The sequence below is a fragment of the Capsicum annuum genome, chromosome 10 (assembly GCF_002878395.1).
Source record: "Capsicum annuum cultivar UCD-10X-F1 chromosome 10, UCD10Xv1.1, whole genome shotgun sequence".
NCBI classification, from domain to species: domain Eukaryota; kingdom Viridiplantae; phylum Streptophyta; class Magnoliopsida; order Solanales; family Solanaceae; genus Capsicum; species Capsicum annuum.
In genome coordinates, this window is record NC_061120.1 from 164,165,024 (window position 1) to 164,183,211 (window position 18,188).

An 18,188-nucleotide genomic window follows, 5' to 3' on the forward strand; every position below is an offset into this window, starting at 1 on the left:
TGAATTTTAGTTTTCCAGGAAATAATCTTATCTTGCTACTGTAAAGCAGTAAAAAGTCTCTAATTTTAAAACTCTATGGTCGAATCAAATTCTCATGTCATTTTTTATTTTTCCTTTAAAATTTGGGTATTTTATAGACTTCTAACCTCGGTTCTTCTATTCATTGACTTGGAGAAATCTATTTTTTCCAGCAGAGGTTAATTCAAAATTCAGTGTTTTTAACGCCACAAAAGCTTTGTGTTCTAATTCAACAGGTAAATGACAAGCTTTTTCAAAGACTAATTTATATGGAGATGTGCCAATTAGTGTTTTAAAGGTCGTTCGGTATGCCCATAGAGCATCATTTAATTTTAAGACCCAATCTTTTCTCAAAATTCCAACCGTCTTTTCAAGTGTTCTTTTTATTTCATGATTGGTAACTTCTACTTGTCCTTGAAGTTTTTGCATGATATGGTGTTCTTGTTTTGTGAGTGACGCTATACTTTAATAGCAAAGAAAAGAATTGTTTATTAATGAAATGAGTCCCTTGATCGCTAATGATGACTCGTGGTGTGACAAATCCGGTAAAAATATTTTTCTGAGAAAATCACATATTGTATGAGCATCATTTTTTTGTGGAGGAATTGCTTCTACCCACCTTGATACATAATCCACTACTATGAGAATGTATATATAAGAGTGAGAAGAAGGAAAAGGACTTATAAAATTTATTCCCCAAATATAAAAAATTTCACATACCTGTATTGATTGTAATGGCATCTCATCTCTCTTTGTGATATTACCTGTTCTCTGACATTGATCACACCTTGCGACCTATGCTCGAGCATCCTTAAAATTATTGGCCAGAAAAATCCAGCTTCCAAAATTTTGAAGGCGGTTCGATTGGTTGCATAATGTCCTCCAATTGCTCTACCATGACAGTGATAAAGTATGTTGTCTATATCCTCCTCAGGTACACATTGTCTGATGATAGAATCTGCATAATTTTTAAACAAGTAAGGTTCATCCCACAAGTAATATTAAGCATCAGATATGAGCTTTTTTTCCTGTTGGTAAGTGAGATCTTGGGGTACCCACTTTCCAACCAACTTGCAATATCTGCAAATCAGGGTGGCTTAATTACTACTGAGAAAATGTGTTCATCGGAAAATTCTTCCTTTATTTTTGTAAGCTCCAGAGGAGGTTTCTCTAATCTAGATAAATGATCAACAACTTGATTTTCTGTTCCTTTTTTGTCTTTAATATCAAGGTCAAATTTCAATAGAAGTAAAATCCATCTTAATAATCTAGGTTGAGAATCTTTCTTTGCAAAGAGGTATTTTACAATTGCATGGTCTGTGAAAATAATAACCTTGGCTACTATTAAATAAGAATAGAACTTATCAAATGCAAATACTAATGCTAATAATTCTTTTTCTGTTGTTGCATATTTTTGCTGAGCCTCATTTAAGAACCTGCTAGCATAATAAATAGGATGAAAAATCTTATCCTTTCTCTGACCTAACACAACACCTACTGATTTATCACTAGCATCACACATAATCTCAAAAGGTTGGTTTCAATCAGGGGAGACAACTATATGAGCGGTTCATAATCTATTCTTGAGTGTTTCAAAGTCCTTTAAAAAATTACTTGAAAATTCAAACTTTACATCTTTCATCAGAAGGTTAGTCAAAGATTTTGAAATTTCTGAAAAGTCTTTAATGAACCATCTGTAAAAACCTACATGTCCTAGAAACCTTCTAATGCCTTTGACAGTTGTGGGAGGGGATAATCATGCTATAATATTAATTTTAGCCTTATCAACTTCTATCCCTTTAGCAGTGATTTTGTGTCCTAAAATAATTTCTTCTATAATAATAAAATGACATTTCTCCAAATTAAGGATCAAGTTTGTCTCCTCACATCTCTTAAGGACTAAGGACAAGTGATAAAGACAATCTTCAAATGATTTTTCAAAAAGTGTAAAATCGTCCATAAAAATCTCTAGGAATTTTTTGGTCATGTCTGAGAAAATTACTGACATACACCGCTAAAATATGGCAGGTGCATTACACAAATCAAATGACATTCTTCTATAGGCATATGTTCCATGAAGGCATGTGAAAGTTATCTTATCCTGATCTTCGGGTGCAATTAGTATTTGGCTATAACCTCAATATCCATCAAGAAAACAGTAAAAATCATATCCTGCTACCCTTTCTAACATTTGATCAATAAATGGTAAAGGAAAATGATCTTTTCTGGTGGCATCATTGAGACGTCTATAATCAATACAAACTCTCCATCTTGTGACTATTCTAGTAGGTATGAGCTCATTATTTTCATTTTTTATGACTGTCATACCTCCCTTTTTAGGTATTACCTGAAGAAGACTTACCCATGGACTATTAAACATAGGATAGATAATACCAGCCGCTAGAAGTTTTATTAGGATAGATAATACCTACTGCTAGAAGTTTTATTATCTCTTTTTAACCACTTCTTGCATCGCATGATTTAATCTCCTTGGTGGATGGACTATTGGTTTGTAGTTATCCTTCATGAGAATTTTGTGTGTGCAAATAGCCAGATTGATTTCTTTGATATATGCCACCGTCCATCCTATGGCTCCTCTATGTGCTCATAGTACTTCAATCAATTTAAATTCTTGTGTAGCAGTCAAAGAAGCTGAAATAATCACTAAAAATAATTTAGGCTCAAGATAGGACTATTTTAAATGGGAAGGGAGTATTTTGAGTTTAAATTTTTGTTGAACTCCTTCTGATTGCATTTCCTCATCCTTATAATCATTTTCCTCACTTCTGATGGGTGGATCATCATCTTGTGGTGTGTCAGAATCGAGCAAATATCTTTCCATAGAATCTAAAATTAATTTGTCATCTTGAAATTCATCTGCAGGATCTTTAATCATATCAATTAAAAGGCATGAAGATGAAATCTCATCACCTGAAAATCTTAACATTTTTTGCATATAAAAAATAAGCATTTCTTCATCTACTCTCAAAATCAGTTGTCCTTGAAGGACATCTATGATTTCTCTACCGATCGCAAGAAATGGTCTACCCAAAATTATTGGTTCATCGGGACATTCTTGCATTTCAAGTATTATAAAATCTACAAGAAAAATAAATTTTTTATGTACTTTCACAAGAACATTCTCAATTATTCCTTTAGGTTTTTAGTACTTTGATCTGCAAACTGACGTGAAACACTTGTGTTTTTTATCTCACCAAGATCTAATTTTCTAAAAATAGAAAAAGGCATTAAATTATTGAAGCTCTAGAATCACACAGTGCTTTTTCAAAATATACCCCTCCCAAAGTGCATGGAATTGTGAAACTATCTGGAACACCGAGCTTTTATGGTAGCTTATTTTAAAATAGAGCACTACATTTTTCGGTAAGTACTACCACATGAGCTTCTTCCAATTTTCTTTTGCGACAAAATTTCTTTTAAAAACTTGGCATATGAAGGCATCTGCAAAAGAGCATCAGTGAACGAAATATTTATATGAATTTTCTTTAAAATATCCAAAAATTTAGCAAATTGCTTGTAAAGCTTCTCTCTTTTCATTTTTTGAGAAAAAAGGATTGTCACAGGGGTAGAAGTCATTTTTTTACTATTTTTTTCTTCAATTATTTTTCTTTTTCTTTTTCTTTTGATGGTCCTGTGGGTATTTCAACATCTTTATCTTTACTTACCTGTTGTTTTGACAGTTACTTTTTTTGAATATCTACATAATGTTCATCAAGGTTCTTACCTGACCATAAAGTGATGGCTTTAAGGTGCTCTTTTAGATTTTTCTCTGTATTTGTAACACCCTGAGAGTACACCCTAGGCATCACACGGTGCTTAAAGTCCCGAGGAATCACAAGCTAACCCATGAGCCGGTACCTATCGTGAGCACTGAATAATAATATCATAATTGCAAAAAACATCTGATATTTCCATAAGGTTTTATCCCTGAATCAATACTAAAATATGAATCTATAGAAAAACTAACTGAATCTGATTAAATAGTGATAAGCTAACATGTCAATTGAAAATTAGAATACTGTATAACTAACTCTAATATTTGAAAAGCCTCTAAAACTGACTGACAGAATATGAATTGATGGGACAGGCCCCCAACTAACTCTTCTAGCTAATGAAATAGAGAAATGAAGTAAAATAATCTATCCTCGAATGATGGGGACTCACCACTGCTACTGTACTTCTGATAGCCTGAGGAGTAAGGTCTAAGTGCGGTCTGAGAATTAAGCGTCAGCACCTATGATATAATACATCATAGCACAAAAGAAAAATATGTGATCAGTACTTTGAATGTACTGGTATGCTAAATGAGCTAGGCTGATATGCATGGTTTTATGAACAAAACTAATAATTAACTAAATATGTATGTAGAACATGAAGTACTGAGTAGAGAACATGGAATTCATAGATACTGAAAATATGGAGAATCTGTATATATCGAGTATGCATGACAGTCTGTAAACACTAAAGATACATGAAAGGCTGTAGACACTGGGGATGCATGACCAAGCATATAACATAGATTGAGTAAAATCTGTAAACTAAAATACTGAAAAATTCTGATATTTGTATGCTTTGTCCAAGCAACTCTAAGAGTGCATAACTGAACTGAGACTATAACTGAGACTGTGGGAGGTATCATCTAATTGATATTTCCGAATTTGAGCTAATCGGGGTCCAACCTGTAACCCCAGTTGGAAGGATGTTAACACCGTGCCATGAGTACTAACTATGGTTGTGTGGATCCACTAAACTGATATAATATCTCAAGGACTAAGAGTGTCAAGCCTGAACTAACGGGTGACCCCTACAAGATAGTCAAGCCTAATATGGCGGGTGACTTCTCATATCCTATGCTAACTACGTAGTTCTGGAGTATAGGGACTGCTACTAACGACTCTGCCTATCTAAAGGGGAAGTCGCCATCCCTACACTCGCTCGGTGCTAAATCCTACTCCCAACTGAAAGACACTGAAATACTAGACTGTTCTGAGTTTATCTGACTTGTAACTGACTGTTCTGATAATGCTCATAGTATGTTCTGAAGACTATTCTATAATGTATTGATACTAGACTAAATAAATAGCTATGGATTTTAGGTATTCAATAACCCCAAGACTCAAAAACAATAATAGTAAAATGACACTAAAGCTTGAAGGACAAAACATGAAGGCTTTTATTTAAGTCAATCACTCTTGTAGGCATTTTATCAAACACTTGTAGTTCAGGGTTTAAAAAAATCATAGGAATGCCATGGAACTTATAAAAATAGCATGAATTTAACATAATAGTACTAAATCATGATTTTATTCAATTAATAATAATATAAAAATAGGAGGATTGAATGATATCAATAATTTCATGGTAACATGGTATAAAATCAATAGTACATGGAGGTTCATAGCTGAAATCATAATTTAAAATCAAATAGCTTGAAAAGATTATAACTTGGTAATTAAAATAGGATATTTGGACTCCATGGCTGAAAGGAATCCATGGTGAACATCTAACATACCTGGGATAGTGAATTTCTTGAAGTTCTGGGTGAGTTCTCGAGGATTGGCCTTGAATTTGAGAGCTAGGGTTTCTTGTTCTTAAAAAGTAAATCTTTGATTGTATGAGGAATTGAAATAATGATGACTACATAGGGTGTTTAGGGGTTAAATTTCATGTTTTAGGTTAATTAAGGTCGTGAAAAAAAGACCCAAATACCCCTGAACAAATTTAAAAATGAAAGCTGAAAACTGAAGATCTCGATTTTTGGCCTTGGCGCGACACGCCACTATCATACCAAGCAACTAAAAAAGGGACAATTAATACCTGGACAACACCGCGATGTGGAGCTATTGCGTTAATCCTTTGAAGTGCCAATTTGTCCACTTCCGCGACGTACCACCATCGCAGAGGCCTATTGGAAATTGGTTTGCTCTGTGATATGACAACATCGCAGAGTTACACTGGAAATTCACAATTGTCATTTGGACTATCTCCGCGATGCTCTAAGGGTTAAAATGACGATGTTTAACGACTGAAACTTAAAATCACCATAACTTCTTTTCCGATTATCGGATTTCGACGAATTTTATATGCAATGGCAGGCTCTAAACTGAAAAATAATGAGTGTTTTGAAATTTTTATTTATGAATACTCATGTATTGGGATTTAGATTATGCTAGAGAAATACGGAGTGTTACAGTATTTCTTGGTAAGGGGCCTTGAATTTTTTCTGTCACAAGAGTTACCAACTAACTTAATTGAATGTTTAGATTTCTAAAATCTACCTTTTAACTCTAAAATTTTTCATCAGTATTTTTGATGTGTTTATACAATAATTCATCAATATTTGAATGGGTTTGTGAGGGTCTTTGTTGATAGGAAGCTGTTTGTTGATATGATTTAAAATTTGATGTACCACGATTTTGATTCTGAAATCCAAGTGGACTTTGTACAAATTGATTTTGAAAGCTTTGAGGATTTCCATCACCACTAGGATTGCTACATTGAAAGCCTGGATGTTTCTGTGCGAATGGGCTACCAAAAGAGTATGGCTTATATCCGAGAACATTAACATATTAAGTTGTTGCTTGACATTCATGGTTCAGGTAATTTCCTTCACACATGTCACAATCCTTGACTTGAATTGGCTGATGCGCATTCACCTGAAAAGATTCAAACTTTTGTACCAAAGAAGCAATCTGTTGTGTTAGTGTATTTAAAGCATCTTCTTAATTTACCATAGCAGTCTTTTTGATGATTATGCAATTAGATGGCCATTGAATAGAATTTTTTGAGATTTCATTTGCAGTGCTTCCGTTGTGGTTTTACCCATGATGGAGCCTCCTGCAGCTACATCTATAATATTTCTAGAAGAAGGTTTGAGTCTATAATTAAAAAATATATAATTGCATATGTTTAGGTATGTCATGATGTGGACATTTTCTTAACATTGATTTTAATCTTTCCCAATCCTGATAAATTGATTCAGTTTTAGTCTGCAAGAAATTAGAAATCTCTTATCTTAACTTTGTAGTTTTAGCTGAGGAAAAATATTTGTTTAAAAATTTTTGAGTCATCTGATCCCATGTGGTAATAGACCCCTGAGGTAAACGTTGAAACTAAGTTTTGACATCTCCTTTTAAAGAAAAAGAAAATAGCCTTAACTTAATTGCTTCAGGAGAGACTCCATTGCATTTATCAGTTTCAAATAAGCCTAAAAATCAATCAGATGACTATGTGGATCTTCACTTGGATCACTAGAAAAAATACATGATTGCTGAATTGTTTGAATTAATCTACTCCTGATTTCAAAATTGTTGGTTGCTACTGGGGGTTTTTGGACACTAGATTCACAATTGAAGTGGTCCGCTCTAGCGTAATCCCTCAAAATTCTATTTGCAGGTCTAGACACCACTTCATCAAACTGATCATCTAGAGCATGTGGTAGAATTTTTGGTGGATTATCTTCATCATTCGGTCGGTGTTCCATCCTGTAAAAGTTTTGAGAAGCTGATGTTTGTTCTTTCCTACGCTAACAAGTTTTTCTTTTAATTTCTGGATCGTAACTGGCTAAATTTTTTATAGAGGAGCGGGTCATAATACCTGAAACTTATAAAGTAGAGAAATAAGTTCAACAAAAATAAAAAAAATAAAGTAAGACGAGAACGAGATTAGCAATAATAATAAATAGAAAATTAAGCTCTCAAAGTAGTATCAAAATACTTAGCCTGAAGTAGATGTATGTCAATCCCCGGCAACGGCGCCAAAAATTTGAAAAGTCCAAATTGTATAAGATTTTGTTGCTTGTACTCTGTCAAATTCTAGTATAGTTTAACATATCGTCCCACAGAGATTGAAAAATTTATGCTACAAACTTTTGGTATTTTGACTACTATTTGAGAATCAAATTGATGAAAGGAGAGTAATTTATTAAGTTCAAAAAAAGTATAAAAAGAAATAGTGTTTAAAAGATTATCTTGGAGAGGAAGTTGGGAGTTGTTAATTCACTTGGTATGTTTATTATAATAAAATTATTATTTTAGTAATTTCTACAAAATTATAGAATAACTTTCTAGACTTGATTTATGAGTTTATGAGGAATAAATACCCCTTGCGAGTAATCTTTAAATCAATAAACTTGCTTGTGGCAATCTCTCCCCGAGGATACAAATTGAAAAAAATAAGATAAAGACCTCTCAAATCAACAAACTTATTTGAGACAATCCCTCCGCGAGGATATTAATTGAAACAAATAAGATAGAGATTATTTAAATCTAAGAATAGTTTAAAATAATCCTCCCGTGAGCATAAGGATCAAAAGAAGCAATTTCAAAGATTTGAAATAACAAATGACTAAAAATTATTATTAGTTATATTTTATGAAATACTTATAGTATATTTAGTTCTCTTCCTTGTGGAAAGTACAACTTAATATAACTATAATATAAAATATCAAGTAACACTAATTTCTAGTACAAGTATTTCAACACGAAGTATTTAGCTTTTGAATAAAATCAAGTCTTGAACGAACTAAAATAAAATTTATATAATAATATTATACCAAGTTTGTTCAACGCTCCCAACACAAAGAGATCACTTCATTATGTAAGTAGGAAAAAAACTTAAATTTAAGAAACTAGATATATGGAAAAGATTTGAAGAAATATTTATTACAAGAGACCAACTCTTTGTTTTTGCTAATTGTTGGATGATTAATAATCAAAGAAATACCTCTATTTATAGAAAAGTATAATGTTGAACCAACGAATGCATTCTTTGAAGTGGTGGTTGTAACCGTCAACTTGTAAACAACGAATGCATTCTTTGAAGTGGTGGTTGTAACCGTCAACTTGTAACTTCTTCTTCGTTCATTCACTTGACGGGTGTAAGCTTTGAAGTGAAGATCATCATCACCCATGCACTTTGCTACTTATTTCAAAAAGCTCCACGGTTGTGGCTATGAAATTATGGTTACACCTGTGGAATTCTTTTATTTATTCAATAATTTATTTCTTCTTTTAGTCTTCTCTTGTACTCTTTTTCCAGTGGAATTCGTCAGAAAATATGCGAGAATAGAATATAATTATTCATATTTTATTTAAAAATATAATTATTATATCCTAAATTATATGAATATTTTATATCCATCATTGTCCATATCAGGAAAGATAGAGTGAGGAATGAGATTATTCGGGAGAAGGTGGGGGTGGCTTCGGTAGAGGACAAGATGCCAGAAGTGCGGTTACATTGGTTCGGGCACGTGATGAGGAGGGACTCTGATGCTCCAGTACAGAGGTGTGAGACACTGGCTATGGATGATTTTAGGCGTGGAATAATACATGAACAAAGTACGGAATCAAAAACTACAACTAAGATATGGATATGAAGATAAAGATAGAACGAAAAGGTAGTAAGATAGACACAATGAAAGAAATTGAAAGCAAATAAAGGGTATATCAAACCCTAAACCCTCAATAAATATACCAAACAAAACACCTAAATCATGCGTAGACCTCAAGGGAACCGATTCCCAAGAAACCCACGTTTCTAAACAAAGTATCAACACAAGCAATTTCGTGTTTGCCTCACACTCTCACAAGTGTTCATATTCGTAATTCATCAAATCTACTTACTAAAATGAAAATAAGTCCTATTTATAGTCTAGGTTAATTTATTACATCATATGGGCCCAAATATGACCCATTTAGGAAAGACAAACACATAGACGCTTATTAGGCACTTGCTTCAGCATATGGGGCGCACATGGGGAGTATCCCAAAGGTGTACTAGGATTTTTTGACCCGCTCTAGCGGTTCGAGAATGGATCAGGTGCACCTCCAAAGCGGATGTAGCGCATTTCATCTTCCAGGGGCTTTCTAGCCCCGTTTGACCTTCCCTTGGCCTCTCTAACTTCCCTTGAACCTCCTTGATTATCATAATCATCCCATGGATGCCTTTTGATAGTCATAAAGTGTCTTTTGACCCGTAAACATCCTCTATAGCAATCCAGAGGCCATTTGGATTGTATCATCCTCTCCTTCTTGAAGAAGATTCGCCCTCGAATCTACAAGCTTTAAACACAAGAGAAGAAAAAAAAGGAATATTTCCCCGAGGAACGAGGGTTAGCACATGGGTTAAAATCAAAATATATCAAAATATCCATGCCAATTAGACACCCATTTCATATATAACCAAACATCCTTCAAGACAATAGAAGATAAGTGTAACACCCCGGATTCAAGTACGTGTATTGGCGTATTCAAGTACGTGTATTGGTCTTATTTATATGGAATTAATTTGATTTTATTTTATTTATACCAAAATTTGCCCGTCGATGGTTCCATACAAAGGTTATTGAATAAGATTTCCAATGATATAAAGATTTCCAAAAATGGATAGGTTTCGGATATAATCGAGCACGTTCAAAACTATAAAACGGTGGCTGGGATATTTGAGAATAGTAAATGTGCAGGAAAATTTCCTGCACACAAACTACTGAGGCCAGCCAATTTTTTGGGTCAATTTCAAACGATCATAACTCCCTTAATATAATGAAATGGGAGATCTGCAACCTATGAAAAGAAATATCTTTGAGTCTTCTTTCCAATGCAATTGGTTTCATCCAAATCCAACATCTGAGTAAGGAGTTATACTCGTTTTACTTCAGCCTCTCAAAATAGATTTTTAGGGTCAACTTCAAACGACCATAACTCCTTGTACAGGACGAACTGGGTGGCCTACTTTATATGAAATAAAATCTCTTTGAATTATCTTTCCAAAGATACTAATATCATCCAAATCCGATATTGGAGTAAAGAGTTATGGTCGATCTACTTTAGCTTATCAAAACAGTCCACCAAAGGACAGATTTGACATTATTTAAATTTTAAAGGCATTTTAGTCATTCCCTATTATATCATGGACGGGAATATATGTATATGAGTTCAAAAACTCATTTTCATCATCAATCATTGAGAAAGAACAAACCCTAGCCAAATTTGACCTTTAAATTACTTTTGATTCAACCGTAGAAATTCCAAAGAAATTCGATAACTGCGTTTGTCATCTCGAGAGCTTCGAACGGCACCTATTATTTGTACAAACAGGATTACATAATCAAGAGGTGAATTCTAAGGTATGAATATTGTTTTCCTTTGTTCTCTTCCATATGTATATGTGTGATAGAGGATTATATGTATTGGTTGTTATTGAAAAGTGATAAAAATAGGGTTATGGACTATTTTGCATGGTTTGGTTGTATTGAATTGTGGAAGGTGGATATGGTAATTGAGTTATGGAAGGTGGATATGGTGATATACTATTGAATTGATGATTATTTATGTCTATGGCTCAATTTGGTTTAATGGATTTGTTGGAAGGATAAATGAATCCAAACTTGATATTGGAGGATGTTGTATGAATATGCATGGCATGTGAATGTAATTGGAGTATAAGAGGGTTAAAGTGACACCCTTTATGGTGTAATTAAAGCTTACTACTTAACCACTAGTTTGGTGAATTCAAATAATTGAATTGTGACATTTGGTTGCTAATACTAGATTGCTATATATGTTCATTGTAGATAAGTAATCCGAAAAGACTAGAAGTCCATTTGGGACTAGTATTGAAGGTTGACAGTCAGGTATGTAAAGCATACTCTATACCATATCTTTGGCATGAAAGTGAACAATTGTTCTATTAAGAAAGTTTCCAAAGTTATTCAGTAACATGTGATCCATAATGATTTTGTATGATGTCCTACGTTACCAATGAACTTGTTTCCACCCTACAAGATGACAAGACATTCCAATACTTACTTGTTTTCTAAATCTTACATGTTTATTGCACTAATGAATGTCAGAAGGTATCCGGTTACTCGAACAAGATTCATGTGCTATTAATGACTCCAAAATATTTCATTGATATACCAATAAGTTCCTACTTCAATGTTATGGCATTGATGACTCCAAAACACTTTATTGATGTGCCAATGAGTTCTTACTTAATTGTTATTGCATTGATGGTCTATTTATATGTCTCTTATTGATGTACCATTGTTTCAAAGTATCAAAAATGCAATGGTGCCGCATCGCGCCAAGAGCAAATTTCCCAGTCGTTCATTTTTACACAGTGCCAAACACATTCCAGTGGCTCACCGCGATGTTACTACATCGCGGTGGTGGCCAAATTCTGGCATCCAGTGATGAAATTTTTAATTATTGCCAGGGGGAATTAGGTATTTTTTTCACGGTCCTAATCAGTCTAAACATGAGATTAAAGCCCTAAATAACCTATTAGCCCATTATTTACTCACTTTCTCTCAAGATTAAAAACATTCTCTCTCTATTAGCAAATCCTAGCTTAAAGAAATCAAGAGCAATCCTCAAGAAAATCACCAAGAGCTTCAGGAATTAAAATATCCAGGTATGTACACTACAAAAAAAATCGCGTTTAGCAACGGATTTTTAGCAATAAGGACATTTTCATCGCTAATTAACGACGGAATTGCAACAAAATAGAACTTTTATCGCTAAATAAATAAAATTAAAATTAGTAGCCTAATTAGTGACGGATTAGCAACAGAAAATAAAATTTTTTGCTATATTTTGACGATAAATATTGGTGCCTTTATTTTGGAGACAAAATTAGCAACATAAAAGGTGGAAATTTTTTTTGACATGGTGGAAACGAAAATAGCAACGAAATTGTTGTCACTGAAATTACTTTACCATTTTTAAAATATATAATAGTTATATTTTTAATAAATAATTAGCAATGGATTGTAAATCCGCGTCACCCTACCAACTAAATATTAGGGAAAAGTCTTTTATTTCACTTTGTTCCCAAAACATAGTATCATCCGTCTCTCTCTAAAAACAAACTCTCCTTTTCCCTTTCTCTCAATTGAGAAAAGGGAATCGCTCAATATCAATAAAAAACGGAGTCAATCGCTCAATTTTGAATCTAAATTAGAGTTACTATTCTAAATCTCGTAATGTGAGTTGTTTTTCCTCTTTCAATTTCTTAATTTCTATGTTGGAAGTCACTTGTAAATGGTAGGTTTAGGGTTGTTTGTGCTCTTTCACTTAGGTTTTTCTTACTACTATTGATATTATATGTCTTTATGATTAATTGATGGACAATAACATGTACCATATTTTCTCTCTTAGTTGTCTCAGTGTAGTATAAGAAAATTTTCATATCTTCTTGGATTTCTTATTTTGAATTTAAAAGTTGTTTGCGGACTTTATTTTGGCTTATTTCTAGTAATTGAGTATTATAGTGAGATTAAAAGTCTAGATTTGAAAAAACTAGAGAGAAAAATTGCTTCTCTAAACCCAGAGGGATGGTTCGCAGAGATGGAGACTACCATCAAATTGTTCATGTGTTGATATTTGCTGAGAGTACATAAGAACTACTTCTCCAGGGACGTGTTGATTGCAAGGATTCCTGGGTTGGTCAGTAGGATATCTCAAGTGTCGGTCATATACTCCTTTACAATCTACAACTTGCCAATTTTCTAAGTGTTTGGCATTATCTTCTCTAAGTTTCTCCTGAAAAAGTCGTGTTTGAATTTGTTAAACTAAAATTCTTTCTCTGACCCCGTCAAGTTATTTTTTTGCACTTTTTTTTATATAGTTGTGAAACTTCATTGCATTATATTTTCTTTATTTCATTGCAAATGAATGAAGGATGGGAATGACCTCATATAACCAAATTCAGTAAATTGAAATTGTTGTTTGTAAGTTGGACAAATGCTTTAATTTCTGACTTTTATGTTGCAAGTGTATATCTGTGGAAGAATTTTAATGACGAATGATGTTATGAGAGGCTTGGCTATTGCATACTCTTTCTAGATAGTTATATTATGACTATCTACTTCCCGTTCCTGTCATGAGTAAGTACACAGTTACATGAAAAACCATTTGGAAGTTGAACAAATACTTTATTTTCTGACGTCTATGTTGTATGTGTATATCTGTGGAAGAAGATCAATTACAAATGCAATGAAATATTCAGCAAGTTGAAGCTAACTAGTTTCTCTACCATTTTATTCTAAATATGAACTCTTTTATTTTGTTTTTTGGCAGGGTAATAATCTTGTTATTGGTAATTAATATTGGGGACTCTAGAGTTGTGTTGGCTACGAGAGGCGAGGATGATTCTCTCACTGCAATGAAATTGACTGTAGACCTTAAGCCGGATTTACCAGGTGAATACATGTGTATATCTTGCTGCCTACACTGTGTCATTTTTTATTTTTTTTGAAATTGTGTTGATCAACAAAATTACCACTTAATTTCTGTTCAACTCTAATCTCGGACTAGTTGAGGTTGTCTATTTGAATCCTCTGTATCATATATGTCTCTTTGATGAATCATGAGCAGATTTTTCAAGTTTATATGACTTTAATACGAATCAACTAGCATTTTGGTTTCTAAAATATTATTATAGACATATTTTTGGGTCCTTCAGTTTTTGTTAAAGAATAACAATAATGAATCTTAATTTTTATATGACCACCACCATATTTACTTATTTTCACTTATTGAAACTTTAGTATTAACTGATTGCCATTAAATAAATCAGTAATTATGCTTAGTATGGTTGGAAATGTCCCGCTTAATGATCAACTCATTTGGATTACCCCACCAGACAATACTTTCAAATATGAATTGAACATACAAGAGACCATAGTATATGTCTCAGAAAATAGTCATGCTGTTTTAGTTAAAGTTGCAAAATGTTAGTTTCAATTTTCTCGTATATGTAAGAGCTTTGAAGGATATAGTCTAGTTTAGTTGTTCGTTTCCTGTTTGATACGCCCATGAAGTTTTTATTATTTGGTGTACATATAACATGTTAAGAAAAATTCAATTGGCAAAGCATGAAAAAAAGATTAAGTATATATAAAACCAGAAATCTTGGCTCCATCTCTGCGTAGACATATATATTCTGTGTGGCATCTTACGTGATAAATTCATGTCTTATATGGCGTTGTATTATGTCACATACAAATCCTCTGAATTATCTGCCCTACTGATGAAATTTCATACTTTACAATGATCATCTACAACTTGTTTATTTCTTTTATTTCAATAGTGGTCAGCTGTTACAATTTTGGAGTGCATATGATCATTCAAGTATTAATAATTTCATCTGATTTCAACTGTCCTAGTAAAACATAAACTACAACTTCTAAACTTCTGTAATTAGCTATAAATATTTAAATATATTATTTCTTGAATACACTTTTCTTATGTAAAGAGAGTTTGACTAACACAAGGATTATTGTCTGTATGTGAAATTTTACACCCCCTTGAAATGTTGAATGTTCTCTCCCATGTGATTGCATACACACATGGTCATGATGGAAAATCTTCCGTTGATGAACGTTCCCGAATCGTTCATGTAAGATTAAATCTTAATGTAGTAGTTTACTTAATTCTTATTTTTTTAGTTTAAAGTAGTTTTTGGCATCTAATCATTTTTAAGTACAATCCGTTATAATTTTACTTCCTCTATTACAGGAAATATTTGAAGAAATATTATGAGAAAAAATGTTATCAGAATCTGATATTGATCAAATTGAAGCATATTACCAAGCTGCCGGAGGAGAAAAGAAGTGAAGAGTATTTGGTCTTGGATCTGAAGTAAAAGGCTACTACAGGCAAACTCTTTGTGTTTCTTGTGGAAAGACTTCATCTTCAGCTTCTCATGAATTGTGTTTAGCTTTTGCTATCTTTGGTATTGTGGATGGTGTGGATTGTTTTAAGGATAGCTGGTTGATGTTTGGTACTATGGATGTTTTGGACATAATTATGTGTTTAGATGTTGCGCGCTATGTTTGGTATTATGGATGTTTGATTTTGCTATCTATATATGTGGGTTCTTTTGTATGAATGTTGGATATTTTAAGAAGATTTTGTTATCTATATATGTGGGTTCTTTTATGTGAATGTTGGATTTTTTAAGAATTTTAAAAAATTGGGGACTAAATAATAAATTTTTTAGTGATGGACTAGCAATGAAATATTTGATCACGAAATAATCAAAATGACGAAATACAACCTAAAATTAGTAACGACATTTATAAATATAACAACGAATATATTCGTTGCTACAAAATGGCAACGAATATAGGTCGTCTCTATGACGTTGCAAAATTGACAATGGATTTTATTTTTTCCATTGCTAAATGGTTAGCAACGGACAATATAGCAACGACACATATTTCGTCGTTGATCCGTCTCTAAATTGCTTTAGCGACGGATATATGTTGATTAGCAACATTATCGGTCTGTTACTAAACGTGTTTTTTTGTAGTGTTAGGTGTTCATCTATGGGTTCCTTTCACCCATAGAGTCCAAGAATCCATTTGTTTTAAAACTACAAGCTTATTGATTCGAGATTTACATTCTTAAAGTTAGATTGTATTCATGTTCATGACATTAATTGAGTTTCAATCCATGATTAATTATAGATTCCATGAAATTGAAATAGCACATATATTAAATTGTGTTTTTCCCATGTTATAATCATTGAATTAGCAAGTTTAGGTGTTGTAGTTACAATATTTACATGTTGTCCATGATTATATGCATTAAGTTGTGCTCTCCATGTGTTTGATGGAATGTCAATATGAATTAAATGGTGAAATCATGACATGCTAGCATATGTATGAGCTTATGTCTTGTTTGATAAAATGTCTCTACGAATGAATTATGAACAAGTGAACCTTGTTATGCTTTTCAAGATCATGCTGTGCTTTACTTTTCATGCTATCGAGTCCTGGGGGTATCTAATACCCGATAATCTAGTTGTTTACCTAGAGCTACAGTAGTTACAGAATAGTCTCAGTTATGTCACGGAATAGTATTACTCAGTCAGTTATAGAACTCAGTCCAGTTCAGTCAGCCAGCACGATTAGTAATAGTTCAGTCAAATCCAGTACAATCTAGTAATCAGTCCACGATCTATTCAGTTAGGAGTAGGATTCAGCACCGAGTGAATCCAAGAATGGGGGCTCACCTACCAGTAGAGGGTGTGATCCTTAGGAGCAGTCCTTGCATTCCAGAACTATGTAGCCAGCATAGGTTGAGACATCAACCTGTCAGTTGAGGGTTGATGAGGTGTTTTAACCTGCCAGTTGAGGGTACCACCATTCTCATTAGAGTACCTGCTAGATGAGGGTAACTCTTCAGCTTGTCTTTACCCGTGGCATGGTACTGACACCGTTCCAACTGGGGTTATAGGTTAGACCACAGTTATTTTATTTGGGGCATGTCGATTAGATGATTACCTCCTACAATTTCAGTTTCAGTATAGAACTCAATTAAGTTCTATAGAATCAGGACTGTCAAACACAGTCAATCAGTTTCAGTAACTCAGTTATCAGTAATCTTAGATATCAGTTAGTCAGTTATCAGAACTCAACTTCAGTAAAAGCTCAGATACAGTATATACATACATAAATACACAGTATTGCATTCTCAGTACTTACAGTAGTTTTAGTTATCCATGTATTCATACTCATTTATTTCGTATCATTCAGTCAGTTATTGATCATGCATATGAACCCTTGCATTCAGTCTTACCTCATCTAGCATATCAGCACATTTCACGTACTGACGCATACTTTCTCTTTGCACTGTGATGTCTCATATCATAGGTTCAGACGCTCAGGTCCTAACTACACTTAGACAGATTCAATCAGCAGTATCAGATTCAGTAGTGAGTGCTCATCTATCGAGGATATTTTTTTTATTTTATTATTACAGTAGATTCATTATTTCAGTAGTCGGAGTTAGTTGGGGGCTTGTCCCATCAACTCCACATTTAGACAGTTCAGATAGAGGCTTTTAAGACTAGACTAGTTCAGACAGTATTTCAGATTTCAGATGTTTTATCAGATGTTATTATAGTTGTTATTCTTTATCAGTATTCAGATTGTGAACCTTATGGCATTTCAGCCTATTTTCTGCATTATTACAGTATTATTATTCAGTGCTCACAACAGATATCAGTCATGAGTTAGCTTGTGGTCCCTCGAGATCGTAAGCACCGTATAGTGTTCGGGGTACAGACTCAGGACGTTACAAACACCATAGACATCAAGCAGTGAAAAAATTCATTCTTGCCATTTTTTAAAAATT

The 18,188-nt window shown here is 33.3% G+C and overlaps 1 non-coding gene across 1 annotated transcript; it reads left to right on the forward strand.

Annotated features, from left to right (window-relative positions):
* The first annotated feature begins 6,954 nt into the window (after positions 1-6,954).
* LOC124888242 lies at positions 6,955-7,061 on the forward strand. The gene has a single exon (XR_007046373.1). It is a non-coding gene; the product is annotated as a small nucleolar RNA R71 (small nucleolar RNA).
* The last annotated feature ends 11,127 nt before the right edge of the window (positions 7,062-18,188 follow it).